Genomic DNA, 14,520 nt, shown 5'->3' on the forward strand with positions numbered 1-14,520 from the left:
GACTAGACGTCCAGATAGGGCAAGCCTAGTTTTCCCCGATGTTGACCTGTCCCCATGAAATCTGACATTTGGTCTCTTCAACTAACCTGCAGAACAAGGTTACGCACGGAACGTACACTGTTCCTAGGAAACAGTACTGCCACTACTCTGATAGATCCTGTCCCCAGGATCCCCTTAGAAGCCCATGCGGACTAGTCCGTGCTAACATACAATGGGAAGCTGTAAGGGTTGGCCACGCCTAAGTCGGCCCAATGGGCCCAGATTAACTACCTTTTATTATGTGAAATTCTTTGTATTATGGCTCCATTAGCAAACAAACTATAATTACATCCCTATTGGGCCCGGATTAGTTCGGCCCAATGTGCTTGACTGCCTATAAATAGGGCCAGTTGTGCACTGTAGCAGGGATCCCAGAATTTCTCTTATAAGCAAAAGCTCTGCTAGAAAATTGTAGAAAATGCTCTAAAGCCTAATACTATTGACTTGTGGACTAAGACTCATTAACGCCCCAACCACGTAAAAATTGTGATTGTTCATCTCTAATTCTTTCTTTTCAGGTCTTACTTCCAAATATATTTCTAGTTTCTGAAAAACTTAGTAAACAGGATGTGTTATTTGTCTTATGTAATTATTGAGAATTGAAGCTTAAAATTGTATTCTTAAACCTGATTTGGCATAGGGATATGCTTAATTAGGTGAAGGAATTGATACCATAGGATTTGGGAAAGTTCTATGAACTTGTGTTGAAGTCTTGTTAACTCTGAGACTTTTGATTTAGGTTACTATAAATAGGGGATATAATAATTCATTTTCATTTCACTAAATCAAGTTTCTCTTGCTTTTAAATTTTTTATCTTAGTTTACTTTAAGCATTTTAATTTTTTTTTAACTAGTTTAGTGTAAAATCAACCCACATTACTTTTCACCATTATTAAATTGTTAGTAATTGATTTGTGCACGATTATTTGCTATTTCAATCTCTATGGAGACGATACTCATTCTTATCACTTTATTACTTGTTGATTGTGTACACTTGCACACTTATATATTTTATCACAACAAGTTTTTTAAATGAAAATTCTCATAGTAAATGAGCTAGTGCATATCTTGGTGGGCCCATTGTGAGAATGTCAGCCCACAATTGTGTTGGGGGAAACGTCTCTAACACTGTCAGAGTTGTAGCTACACATTTTTTCATGTCAGGCGGCGTTGTGGGATAGCCATTTTGCCACTTGTACAGAATCGACACCATGATCCGTGTGACAGTCGGTGTCAGAAAGTTGTATGTGGTCTAGGGTCACTATGCTTGACACATAACTACCTTTCTCCTAAGACGGAGGAAGATCATCACAGACCTGGAGGAAGCGAATTGAGGTGACAGTCTTGTAGTGAGACTTGGAGCACCATCTTAGGACATGGTTCTTGGGAAGTGATGCTTCTAGGAGGATGTACTCCTCCCGTTGTGGAAAACTATGTTGAAGGATGAGCTTACCTCCTGTGGATCTCAGAATAACTTCTAGGATACTTAATCAACCTATGTGGAATCTTAATTCCCATTAAAGTATGTCACGTATCACTCGGTGAAAATACGGACAACAATTATTAAGTCTATTTTTTTAACTCAGCAATTACATTTCAGTCATCTGCCCAACTTCACTTACTAAACTATTTTATTCATTTTCTAAAGGGGATTTTTTATATATACGAATATTTAAAAGTTATAATTCAAAAATACGGTCAATAGAAACTTTATTCAATTATATGACTCAATATAAAACTTTAAATATTTTTTGTACAAATACGGTTTGCTCTAAAAATGGATCTGAAGAAAATTTTGGATTTGTCTTCTTCTCCGGCTCCGGTGACAATCATTGTCGAAGCATCGTAAAGCAACCAGAAATCGATCTTGATAATGATGATGGTGCCAACCATTGTCGTAGCTCTCATCCTCATGTAGAAAATCCAAATTTGAGAAAAGAATTATTTGAAAAACATATACAGGATCTTGCTTATTATCATGTAATTTCTAATTTAATAATACATAAATAGAAAACCTAGAACGTGTATCTATTGAAATTAAACTATAAACACATAGATAAAGTAAAATATTTATTTATATGCAACAAAATTAATAAGACTCCACCCTTTTAGTTCTTTATCCTTTTGTCCTTTTCTGATTGCTAAGAATTGAAACATGAACGCAACAACAATCTTCATCGCCAATATTTGATCAATCCTAACTAGTGTGTGAAATTTCTCAATACATGAGATAGAGATTTAGAGAAGAAAAAGATAGAGTGGCTAGAAGAGTGTAATCTAGGGTTTTCTTTAACTGAGCACTTACCAATACTTGTCTCTTGAGAAAACCTAGCTATAACATTATATTTATAAACACGTCCATGAGCTTATTTTCTTAATTAAATTAATTATAAAATAAAATGTAAATAAGGCCCTATCATGGCTGGCTCACTCCATGTGGGTTGGGCTCATGATGTGTGTCTTAACTTTAAGGCCCAATGGACTCAAATTCAAGACCAATTTATTTATACATTTTATAATTGATTAACTAATTAATTAAATCTTTATTTAGATTATCTATTTATAATTTGAAACTTGATTTAATATTATTTATTAATATTAAAAATTTGTCATTATTAGTAAATATGCCCAATATTACAATAACTCTCTTCTTTTCTCTAATTCATAATTCATGTAAATATCACAAATTTGACTTAATCAATTCGATATTTTAAATTGATAATTAAATCAATTATTTGAGACATTTAAATTTGATTTAATCAAAGACAACGTGGAGAGCATGGATCTATGAATACAAGCTACAATAAGTTTTCGTGAGTTTATTTATAGAATAATTTATCTCACAACTTATTAATTCCTCGTGAATTCACTATTGACTCAAAATTGGGCTCTTGAATTCATAGAATGTATTTCCACTAATGTAAATACATTATTGATTGTTATAACCATTATCATTAGTCAATCCTCTATCGATGACCTACTAATAATTCGGGTGAATTTTACTGTCTTACCCCTCATTGGTATTTTATCCTTAACTCTCACTAAGTTCCTTATAAATGATATTTCCATAAACTTAATTAAAAAATGAGTACTCAACCATTTAACCATTTGAACTAAGCTATTAAGGAAATCATCTTTTCACTTCTATTATGGAAGCTATAGATTTCATATCTATGATAAATACTCTCATTCAATTACACCATTGAATCTCCAACATGTAAGTATAGGCTATTCCGTATGGTAAGCTTTTAACGAATAAGTCAAAAGATTCAGATAATATAATTAATAGAAATATTATCACTTAGAATTGAGACCAACATGACCTATGGTCAACGTTGTGACACTGATTAGAGTTGATAATAACGATACTTACTTATCTATCAATAATCAATGTCGTCATAGTCTGATGTAATTAGATGCATCCGATCTTATCTGCTTGGTCAATATCTTGGATAAGACACCACACCATTGTGTAAGTAGATCATATCGTTGATTACTAAATTAGTGAAAATGTTGTGCATTGATTTAATCTTAGGAGTAATCCTTTTTAAATATATAATTACAATTATAATCCACTGTGACCTAGTCACTTTAATTGTAACTAGTTACACATGTTCAGGATTTTATAGACGTTTGTATTAAATAAATAATCAAGTAATAAAACACGTGAGCAATCCAATTGATAAACAAAATGATTTCTATTATTAATTGATAATAAAATGTGTTAGATAAGAAATATGGTTTTATAAGGGCATAAAACCCAACAAGAATATGGTCATTAAAGTTGGAAATCTGATGATGAGAAACCACATCTTATTCACGAGTGAGAAAATTGAATCTTTCAACTAGTAGCCCTCAGCTTATTCACAAGTGAGAAAGGAAGCTTCATCCTGTCTCATTTCTCCAGTAAGAACCACACTCAAAATCATTACTACTTAATTAACCAATTTAAGAAGTTGCTTCCTTTCACTCAAAAACCAGTATCCTGTCATGGAGCTAATATATTATCAATCCATTTGAAGTAAAGTAATACATATAATGGACTAATTGTATAGAAGTACTTGGAAATTATGAGGCTGCGAACTAATTCAACACTTGCAATTATGAAAAAATTACAGTTCTTGCTTTTTCTTACAAAGAAAATTAAATTAAAATATAAAGTTATGCATATTTTAACTCTATCACACATCTAAAATTTAAGATCTATGTGAGAATCAACAATAGTAATGTTGTCAAACACCAAACTTTTAAATCAAAATAACTAGCAGTTTGCTCTAAAAACTGGGTCATGGAACCCCTAAAGCCACATACTAATGCACATAATGTGATGCCCATTACCTCTCAGACAAACTAAATGTAAAATGAATAAAAAGAGAAATCAAAATAAAGGTGGAATCTTGTGCTCTAGAATCAAAAGGGCAAAGAAATGAAATAGGAAATAAAGGAAACTCAAAATCTTTACTAACCAATACACCCTGACTTGTTGCTGCAAAGACAAAGCTCAATAACCTAGTTGCGGAAGCTTGACGATGGGTGACGCGATCAACATGAGTGGTTGCCGAAGAGAAAAGAAGAGAGAATAGGTTGGGCTCTGTGTGGGTTGCAAGCTTGGTGAGGAAACAGAAAGAACAAAAGAAGAGAGAGGGACTAGTTATCGTGAGAAAACGAAGTAAATGTTTAAAATAAAATGGGAATATTATATTTTAACATAAAAGTAAAATATATATATATATTTAAAAAATAAAAACAAAAAAGAAAACTGTAAAAATGGAAATATTTTTGTAAAAAGTCATACATTCGGTAATTTCCCTCTTTTAAATTATTTCTCCAAATTATTAAGAATGTTAAACACTTTTATTTTATTTCATTTTATTTATCACTTTATTAGGTCATCAATATTATATTTTTTTTATAGGTTATAAATAATTTTTTTCCATTGTTTATACTAGATCATCATTTATTATACTTAAATGAAAAAAAATATTTAACCACTTAAATATTCTTAAATTAACTACAAAAAAGAAAATATATAGACATTATTTAATTTACTATTCCTTCCAAATATTTAATGTGATTCATCCCCACTACAATTTCCCCCTTTTAAATAGGGAAATTTACATCATAATACTAGTTTTTGAAAATAATTATAGTAATAACTTGTGATTTCAAATCTTTCATATATACTTTATTTTTATTAATTCTTTATTTTATAATACCAGATATTTGTATTTATATTCATTAATAACTAACAATTAATCATATATATTGCTATAAAACATATATATGTTACATCTTGAATGTCCCAATCATCATTATCTTAAGGATATGACAATACTCTTGGCTTGATTTTAGGGATTTCATAATTCTATTTTCCATTATGTTCTTTGCTATATTATTTTATAATATAATGTAATGTTATATTATTTTATAATATAATGTTTTAGATTAAATAAATGTGACAAAGAGTGTCACATATTGTAACATATAAAAGAGAGTTCCAATATTTAGATATATGTGAATATCCAAATATGTAACATATTTGGTTTTACAAATTTGTAACTTCCAAATATTGCTCATTATTGTGTAGATTTGTTGTTACACAATATTGAGATGAATTTCTTAAAACCATATGTGAAATGGCGGTTAAAGATATGATTTTAACCTCAATAATGAGTTTTTGGGGTTACAAAATCAATTGGGAATGGATTGGAACCATTTGGAAAAACATCACATTTTTATGTGCTGAAATTGGTCAGTGGCTGCAGCCTGGGATGTTGGTGGCCACAGCCACTGATACTCCTAGTCGCGGCCACAGAAGCTGACTGGCCAATTTTTCAGTTTTTTCCAACCTTTTTTAACGGCTCCAAAAACACAAATAACTCCCAAATCTCATTTTTAATTCCATAAACATCCAATTAATCATTGGTTACAGCCATGGGGGTTGGTGAAATTTGAAATTCAAAGGGTGTCTCTAAACTCTATAAATAGGAGCCTATTGCTCACTTGTTTGACCCAATTTTTTTATCCATTAGAGCACTTGGCTATAAAACACCTAGAGGCTTGATAATTCTATAAAGAAATTTCCAAATCTGTGAGAGAGCCCTTAGTGCTTGAGTTTGGGGGAAATAAGCTTTTGGACAAAGGTTTCAAACTTTCTTCAAGTTGGTGATCCTCAACACTCTTCATTTTGGTAGTGTGAGTGAGAGTTGTTTGTTCTTTGATTCTTGTTCTTTTCTTTTATTCTATTGCTTTTCATCTTCATATTCTTCTTCTCAAATTACTTGTATTTCTTGTTTAGAGTTGTAATCTTTTCTTTTCTTTTGTTACAAACACGTTTGCTTTATTAGTATCATTTTGTTTAGAGTTGCATTTCTCCATTATCTTCTTCTAATTCTTCTCTTGTTTATTTGTATTTTCAGTCACAGAGTTGTAACACTATTTAATCAATCTTGTTTAGTTGTATTATTTTGTCTAGAGTTGTAATTATTCTTACCATTTCCATTGATACAACATATATTTTCTTAACATTCAAAAGCTTATTTTTTTTGTTTCTTTCAATGGAAGGAGAGACTATCAAGATTATGAATCAAGACCTAGTGAGGTTGGATAGGTTTGATGGATCCAATTTCACTAGATGGAAAGACAAGGTGAGATTTCTCTTGACCACTCTCAAGATCGCTTACATCCTAGAGTCCACCCTAGAACCCCTCCCAACGCCATCCGACAAGGACACTCTTGAGGTTGTGGAGAAAATAAGGAAGAGGGAGGAAGACAATCTCCTAACTAGGGCTCAACGTCCTTTTTGATTGGCTCTATGACCTCTACACCGAGATCAAGTCAGCAAAGGAAATATGGGATGCACTTGAGACAAAATTCAAGGCAGAAGAGGAAGGTACCAAAAAGTTTTTGATATCTCAATATATTGATTTCAAGTTTTTTGGTGATAAACTTATTCTTCCTCAGATACATGAATTTCAAATAATTGTTAACAAGTTGAAAACTTTGAAGATTGAGCTTCCCGAGGCCTTTCAAGTTGGTGCTATAGTGGCAAAACTACCACCAACTTGGAGGAGCTATAGGAAAAGAACCCTTCATAAAAATGAGGATTATTCTTTGGAGGAAATTCAAAAGCATATTCGAATCGAGGAGGAATCGATATGTAGAGATAAAGTTGTGGAGGGGTCTAATGGAGAGACTTCCAAAGCGAATGCGGTGTCACAACCAAAACATCCCAAAAACAAAGGGAAAGGCAAGAAGGGTAATGAGACATCCTTGAGTCCAAGAACCAACCCAAACAAGTTTAAGGGCGAGAAAGGTCCTTGCTTTGTGTGTGGGAAAAAGGGTCACTATGCTAGAGAGTTTAGGCATAGAAAAGATCAACAAGGACCTAAGGTAAATGCAACTCAAGAGGAGAATATAGTTGCTACCCTTAGTGAGGTGAATACGGTCCAAGGCAAGGTGAAGGGGTGGTGGTATGATACATGTGCCACTGTCCATGTCACCTATGACAAATCATTGTTCAAGACCTTTGAAGAGTCAAAGGGCAACCATGAGATTCAAATGGGATATGAGGGCAAATCCAAGGTACTTGGCAAATGTACCATTGAAGTCTTTTTCACCTCTGGCAAGAAAGTAACATTAGTGAATATACTTTATGTTCCCGAAATGAGTAGAAACTTGGTAAGTGATGATTTGCTTGGCAAGCCCGGCATTAAAGTTGTTTTTGAGTCTGGTAAACTTATTCTTACCAAATCCAAGGTATTTTTTGGAAAGGGGTACTCTTGTGAGGGTATGGTTAAGTTGTGCACCAATGATGTAACTTTCAATGATATCAATAAAAATGTCAATTATGCCTATATAGTTGAATATGATTCTTTATTTTTATGGTGTCTTAGACTATCTCACATAGGTTTTTCAACCACGAAAAGAGTGGTAAAATGTGGTATGATTGCATGCAATATTAAAAACTATGGTAAATGCGAAACATGTGTTAAGGAAAAAATGATTAAGAAACAATTTCCTAGTGTAGAAAGATCATCTAATTTACTAGATTTAATCCATAGTGATCTTTGTGAATTAAATAGTGTTTTAACTAGAGGTGGTAAAAGGTATTTTCTTACTTTTATAGATGATTTTAGTAGATATACCTATGTGTTTCTTTTAAAGCATAAAGATTAAACTTTTGATGCTTTTAAAGTATATAAATTAGAAGTTAAAAATCAACTCAATAAAAAGATTGAGGTTCTAAGAAGTGATAAAGGAGGAGAGTACTTCTCTAATGAATTCAATACATTTTGTGAAAAAAAAATGGTATAATTCATGAGTGCGCCGAAATGAAAAATAGGACTTATCTAGAGATGATAAATTCTATGTTGGTGTTTTCTAAGTTGAACTTAAACTTATGGGGTGAATCATTGTTAATTGCTTGTCACATTCTTAATCGAATACCGATGAAGAAAAATGAGATATCTCCACATGAGTTATGGAAAGGAAGAAAGCCAACATAAGGTACTTCAAAGTGTGTGGGTGTCTTACATATTGCAAGAAAAATGAACCTAATAGAACAAAGTTAGGTTCAAGAGCCATTAAGTGTACTTTTGTTGGTTATGCCAACAATAGTAAAGCTTATAGGCTATTATACTTAGAGTCTAATATTGTTATTGAATCTAGAGAAGTTGAATTCGTTGAGAACATGTTATGTGACAACAATTCTCAAGCTTCAACATCTCTAAAGGAGAATTTGTTATATGAGAACAATTCTCAAGCATCTACATCCAAAAATGATTCTCAAGAGGAGAAATCTCAAAGGAATGTAGAGCATCCGATTAAACTTAGAAGAAGTCAAAGGGTTAGAAAGGAGAAAAGTGTAGGTTAGGATGAGATAGATTCTCAATGAATTTCTTTCTACATGGTAGAAGAAAATAGAGAGGAAGTCATTAGGAAAATTCTTATTGTACTTCTTGTTGAGGAGATCCTAAGACTTATAAAGAATCCATGCAATCAAGAGATAGTGCATTTTGGAAAGAAGCCATCAATGATGAGATGGATTCCATTCTTTCCAACAACACTTGGGAATTGGTAGACCTACCACCGGGGTCTAAGACAATTGGGTGTAAGTGGGTATTTAGGAGAAAATATCACACTGACAACACTATCCAAACCTTTAAAGCTAGATTAGTAGCTAAAGGGTTTAGGAAGAAAGAGGGTATCGATTATTTCGATACCTATGCGCCTGTTGCAAGAACAACTTCTATAAGAATTTTGTTCGCTTTGGCTTCTATACATAACTTGTATGTTCATCATATGGATGTCAAAATGACATTCCTTAATGGTGACCTCAATGAGGAGGTCTATATGGAACAACCCGAAGGGTTTGTCCTACCAAGATATGAACAAAAAGTATGTAGACTAAAATCCTTGTATGGATTGAAACAAGCTCCTAAGAAATGGCATGAGAAATTTGATCAAGTCATCATGTCTAATGGGTTTAGGCATAACAATGGAGACAATTGTTTTTATTCCACAACTTGCAAGAGATATGTGATCATTGTTTGCTTATATGTGGATGCCATGCTTATTCTAAGTGATAGCATGAAAGGGATAGAAGAAACGAAGAGGTTTCTATCATCAACCTTCAAGATAAAAGTTCTTGAAGAAGGTGACACAATACTTGGTATCAAAGTGAAGAAACATAGTGGGGATTTTACGTTAGGGCAAGTCCACTATGTTGAGAAAGTATTGAACAAATTTAACCATCTCAAGGTTAAAGATGTCAATACTCCATTCGATCATAGTGTAAAACTAGAGAAGAATGAAGGAAGAGCGGAGGCTCAATTGGAGTACGCTAGTGCTATAGGAAGTCTAATGTACGCTGCCCAATGTACTAGACCTAATATAGCATTTGCGATAAGTAAACATAGTAGGTTTACAAGTAATCCAAGTGTGGATCACTGGAAGGCTATTGGGAGAGTCCTAGGTTATCTCAAGAAAACCAAAGGACTAAGCTTTCACTACTCCAAATTTCCTTCAAATTTAGAAGGATATACAGATGCAAGCTGGATATCCAATCTTGGGTACAACTTTTCCATAACTAGTTGGGTATTTACACTTGGTGGGGGTGCAATTTCTTGGGGTTCCAAGAAGCAAACTTGTATATCTCATTCCACTATGGAAGCAGAGTTTATAGCTCTAGCTGCTACCGACAAAGAGGCCGAATGGTTAAGTGAACTATTGATAGAGATACCCCTAATCATTGAAAATGTATCCACTATATCGATACATTGTGATAGCCAAGCAACATTGGCTAGAGCATACAGCGGAGTGTATAATGGGAAGTCTAGACACATTAGTCTAAGACATGGATATGTAAGGGAATTGATTCAAAGATGAGTAATCTCAATATCCTATGTGAGAACAAGTGAAAACCTGGCAAATCCTTTCACTAAGCCACTAACGAGAGATTTAGTGGCTACATCATCTCGAGGGATGGGACTTAAACTCCCTAAAGAGATTCATGATTGATTTTCATCTATTTGTGAAACTCATCACACCCATTCCAACATACTCTAATTAATTTTTGTCATCGATTAAATTTTTTTTTTTAACTAATAAAACACTTCAAATAAAAACTAGTGTTCGTGCATTTACAAATTTATAATATACAGTTAATTAAAGTGATAGACAGTACGGAGAAGTTTGGCATGTTTAGTTTGAGTACATATTTTAAATAAATTTAGTAAGTGAAAATGTAATATTAATTAAACTACTTTACTATACATATGACATTTTCTTTGCCTTATCAATATAAATTATAACATTGGGTGTCTTGTTCAATTTTTCATGAGTTAATTGATGATTCAATCTTAGTATCCATATATGCAAGTGTGTGAACCCTATTTAAGGTCTCAAGTGTGAAAATTATTCTAAAAAAAAGCCTAACAAATTCCTCCTTAGTTGACAAATGTAGCATAAGTTATTCATTCTTTGATGTACCAAAAATAATAAAGTCGAAGCAACAACATGGAAAAGAGCTATATGAATATTAGGACTGTAACTCAAATTGTAATGCCCTACTGCCTTAGAGCCGTTACTAAGTGAGTTTAAAATGTGAAACTAACTCGCTAATCGAGGTTTTAAGACTAAAGTGTAATTAAACCATAATCAGAGTCATAAACTTGAAAATAAAACATCCATTGAAAATTATATAGCGTTTAACATTTGAGATCCCAAAAATATTATTTAGAAATATTTACAAATTCAAAAATATAACCAGAGTCGGCTAAACGACAAAATTTACGTTAAGTACAATCATCTCCCAAAAGTACCCCTAGCCGTGGTAGCCAGGCAGATCAGACATGTATGCGCCACACATCATGCTCACCATACTCAAGGTTGGTTTACTTTCCCCTAGCCTTTACCTGCACCATAGAGCACCCGTGAGCCGAAGCCCAGTAAGAAAACCCTCACAAGCAGATAATATATGCATATCAAACACTTAACATACAAACAAGCCATCATCAGGCTATACACATATGGCCATGTTGTCCCAGGCGCTTTACCAGGCCCTGGGTTCGCAGTCCGCACCGTGAGGATATCCCAGGTATCCTTTGGGGTCTTGCCCTGGCAACTCGCACTCCGCGTGCTAAATGTTGCTCCAAGCCCCTTGCTGTTCTCGGCCTTTGCCGTTCCTGACCTTCGCCGTTCCCAGCGATCTTCGTTCATTCATTTATATGTACACATAATATAACTAAACAGATACCTAAACACATATAAATTCAATCAAAGGGCTACGAACTACAACACAATCATATAGGGCCGAGCCCTGTAACTCAATCATATATGGTCGTGCCCTGCAACTCAAGCTCTATGGGAACAGTAGTTTTCTTACCTGTGTCTCAAGCTTTCCAAGCACCAATGTCCCGAGCACAGTCCCCTAGCTTGAGCCTCGCTGAAACCCTAGTCACAACGCATTAACAATTTCCAACCATCAAGTTCTAATCCATTAAATAACTTTGGGTCACAATTCTAGTCTCTAGAACATTGAATTCTATCAATCTGGGTGATAAAATCCATCCCGAGCCTTAACTATTGAATTCCCAAGCCTAAACCCTCTTTAGAACCCAAAAATGCACTAAGCGCCGCGGCCCCCAGCTCAACCTGAGGCCTTGCCTCAAATCATCCTACACGCGCCACGACCCTTCCTAAAGGGCACCGCGGCTCGCCTCCAATTCCAAACGCCCCTATGTTCTAAGGGGCGCGGGTTAGCAAGAACAGCGTCGCGGCCTGACCCCTCGAGCCCATAAAAACTCATCATTTTTACCACAAAAACTAATCCAATTAATCCCAAAATCAAACCAACAATCCAAACCATTAGTCACAGAAGTTCTGCCATGTTTCCAGCAACAAAACCTAACAAAGAACTAGCTCTAAACCTCATCAATTCTCAAGAATGATCCTTCACCCAACACACATGCAAACTCTAAGAAAAACCAGCAGTTACTCAATACAATTCACTGAGATTAAAGCTTACCTTAAGCTGAAGTGAATCCCCAAATCAGTTCTCTAAGCTCCAAGCTTCTAGCTCCCAAAATCCCAGCTGAAATTTCTTAGTCCTTGAGTAGTTTCCACCAAAGTTTCCCTTGCTAAGACTTAGAGGAAATAAAGAGAGAGAAGAGGCAAAGTAAGTAATTTTAATACATTAGATATCTTTTACTATTTTGTTAGAGTAGGCCAAAAATAAGGTGGAAAGTCCTTAATCAATTTATATGGCTGACATGCTAATAACTGACACTTAAAAAATACCGATACATATGAGATAGGAGTATAAAGATTGGTATATATCTCATTTTAACTTGTTATTTTCGAAATAATCACTTCTTTTCAAAACCACCAACCTCTCTGCTTCATAGGATTGTATTAAGACTTTCCTTAAATCACCTCTAAATATGATAAACAAAAGGGTCCATACCTTCTAAATCATACATGTCTTTCCCCAAGGGTAAAGAAACTTGAACAAGCAAATTAACAATTCTTAGTACATCAACTCAAACACTCTTCCACCTTAATGATAAAAGGACAGACAAAACCATTTTTTCAGGATCAACCACTCACCCTAGTTGGTGGTACTACTTTAGGATAGACCCTTTGTACTCTTACACAACCCTTGGTTACAATTCCATTCGAACTTGTGAACAAGATTTCATGGTTCAAACGTAAATGAATTGTAATAGTGACTAATCCAAGTTCAATGACATATATATGATCCTGGTTAAATGAATTAAACACGTGTGCTACCATTGGATGCATTCACCAGAGGTCCTTTAATATATGATACTCTTTCTTATCCTTACCACACATGATGTGAGTTCACATGTACTGTAGAAACCGAATATCAAGGCTATAAATACCATTCTATATGAGTCAAATATCACCCACACCCTCGACCCCATTCATCCCACACACCCCGACCATATACTTGCAAAACAAATGGCTACCTCATCACCACTCCTCTTTTCAACCCCAACTATGAAGTATTTATCATATGATTCTGAGGATGCTTTGCCTAACGAATATCCAATGCTCTATCCTACATATAGGACTTTAGAGAGCTCGCCCTCCTCCGTCACACCAGCTTCTCCCGAATCCAACGAAGATACCAATGCACCAAAACGTCCACTACTCGTAAAGAAGGAGCAAAAATTACCCTCAAGATCAGGTGGTAGTAACAGTATAAAAAAAATTGTGGTACAAGAACTGTCAACTGCAAAAATTGCATTGGGAAAGATGCAGAGATTTTGAAGATGAAATTTATTAGGCATAACATATCCACAAAGTCAGAGAAACTGCGATGCTCTGCACTAGATGTCTGCACAATAATATTCAAGCTCCGTCAAGTCTTGGATCAAGCTAGTGTTATAGTCGATGGAATGCTGAATACTAGTACTGAAATCCATGTGCATGGCGTCCATACCAAGGATATTGGAGAGCTGGAGCCTTTCCAAATTAAGTTAATACATTTGTAGTATCTTTATGAGATTACATATGATCATTATCTTGTCATGCAACTCATTGTGTTAACTTATAGGTTGTCCTACTATAGCTACAAGTAATTAAAGTTCATGATCAGCACATAAACTTCAAAGCTTTGTATCTATGACCCACTACTTTTGTTGAAGAATATTTCACGTCTTGGCACATGGTCTTTAGGAAGATGGTATTTATCGATATGTACTATCCAATATATTGGACTAACCATAATGAATTGTTGAAATGCTCTAACTCTATTTTATCTGAATAACTTATTATTAGTAAAGTTTTTTGGCTAATAATGAATGACTTAATGTGACCCACATGCATCACTCAATCTCGCCTAATATTGTCCAAGACAACTTTAAGAAAGACCACATTCCCCAAAAATATACAAGCCAATCGGACTCCTACATCAACATTACAGATAATTTTATGTTTAAAATTCTGAAATTA

The sequence above is a fragment of the Humulus lupulus genome, chromosome 9 (genome assembly GCF_963169125.1).
Source record: "Humulus lupulus chromosome 9, drHumLupu1.1, whole genome shotgun sequence".
NCBI classification, from domain to species: Eukaryota; Viridiplantae; Streptophyta; class Magnoliopsida; order Rosales; family Cannabaceae; genus Humulus; species Humulus lupulus.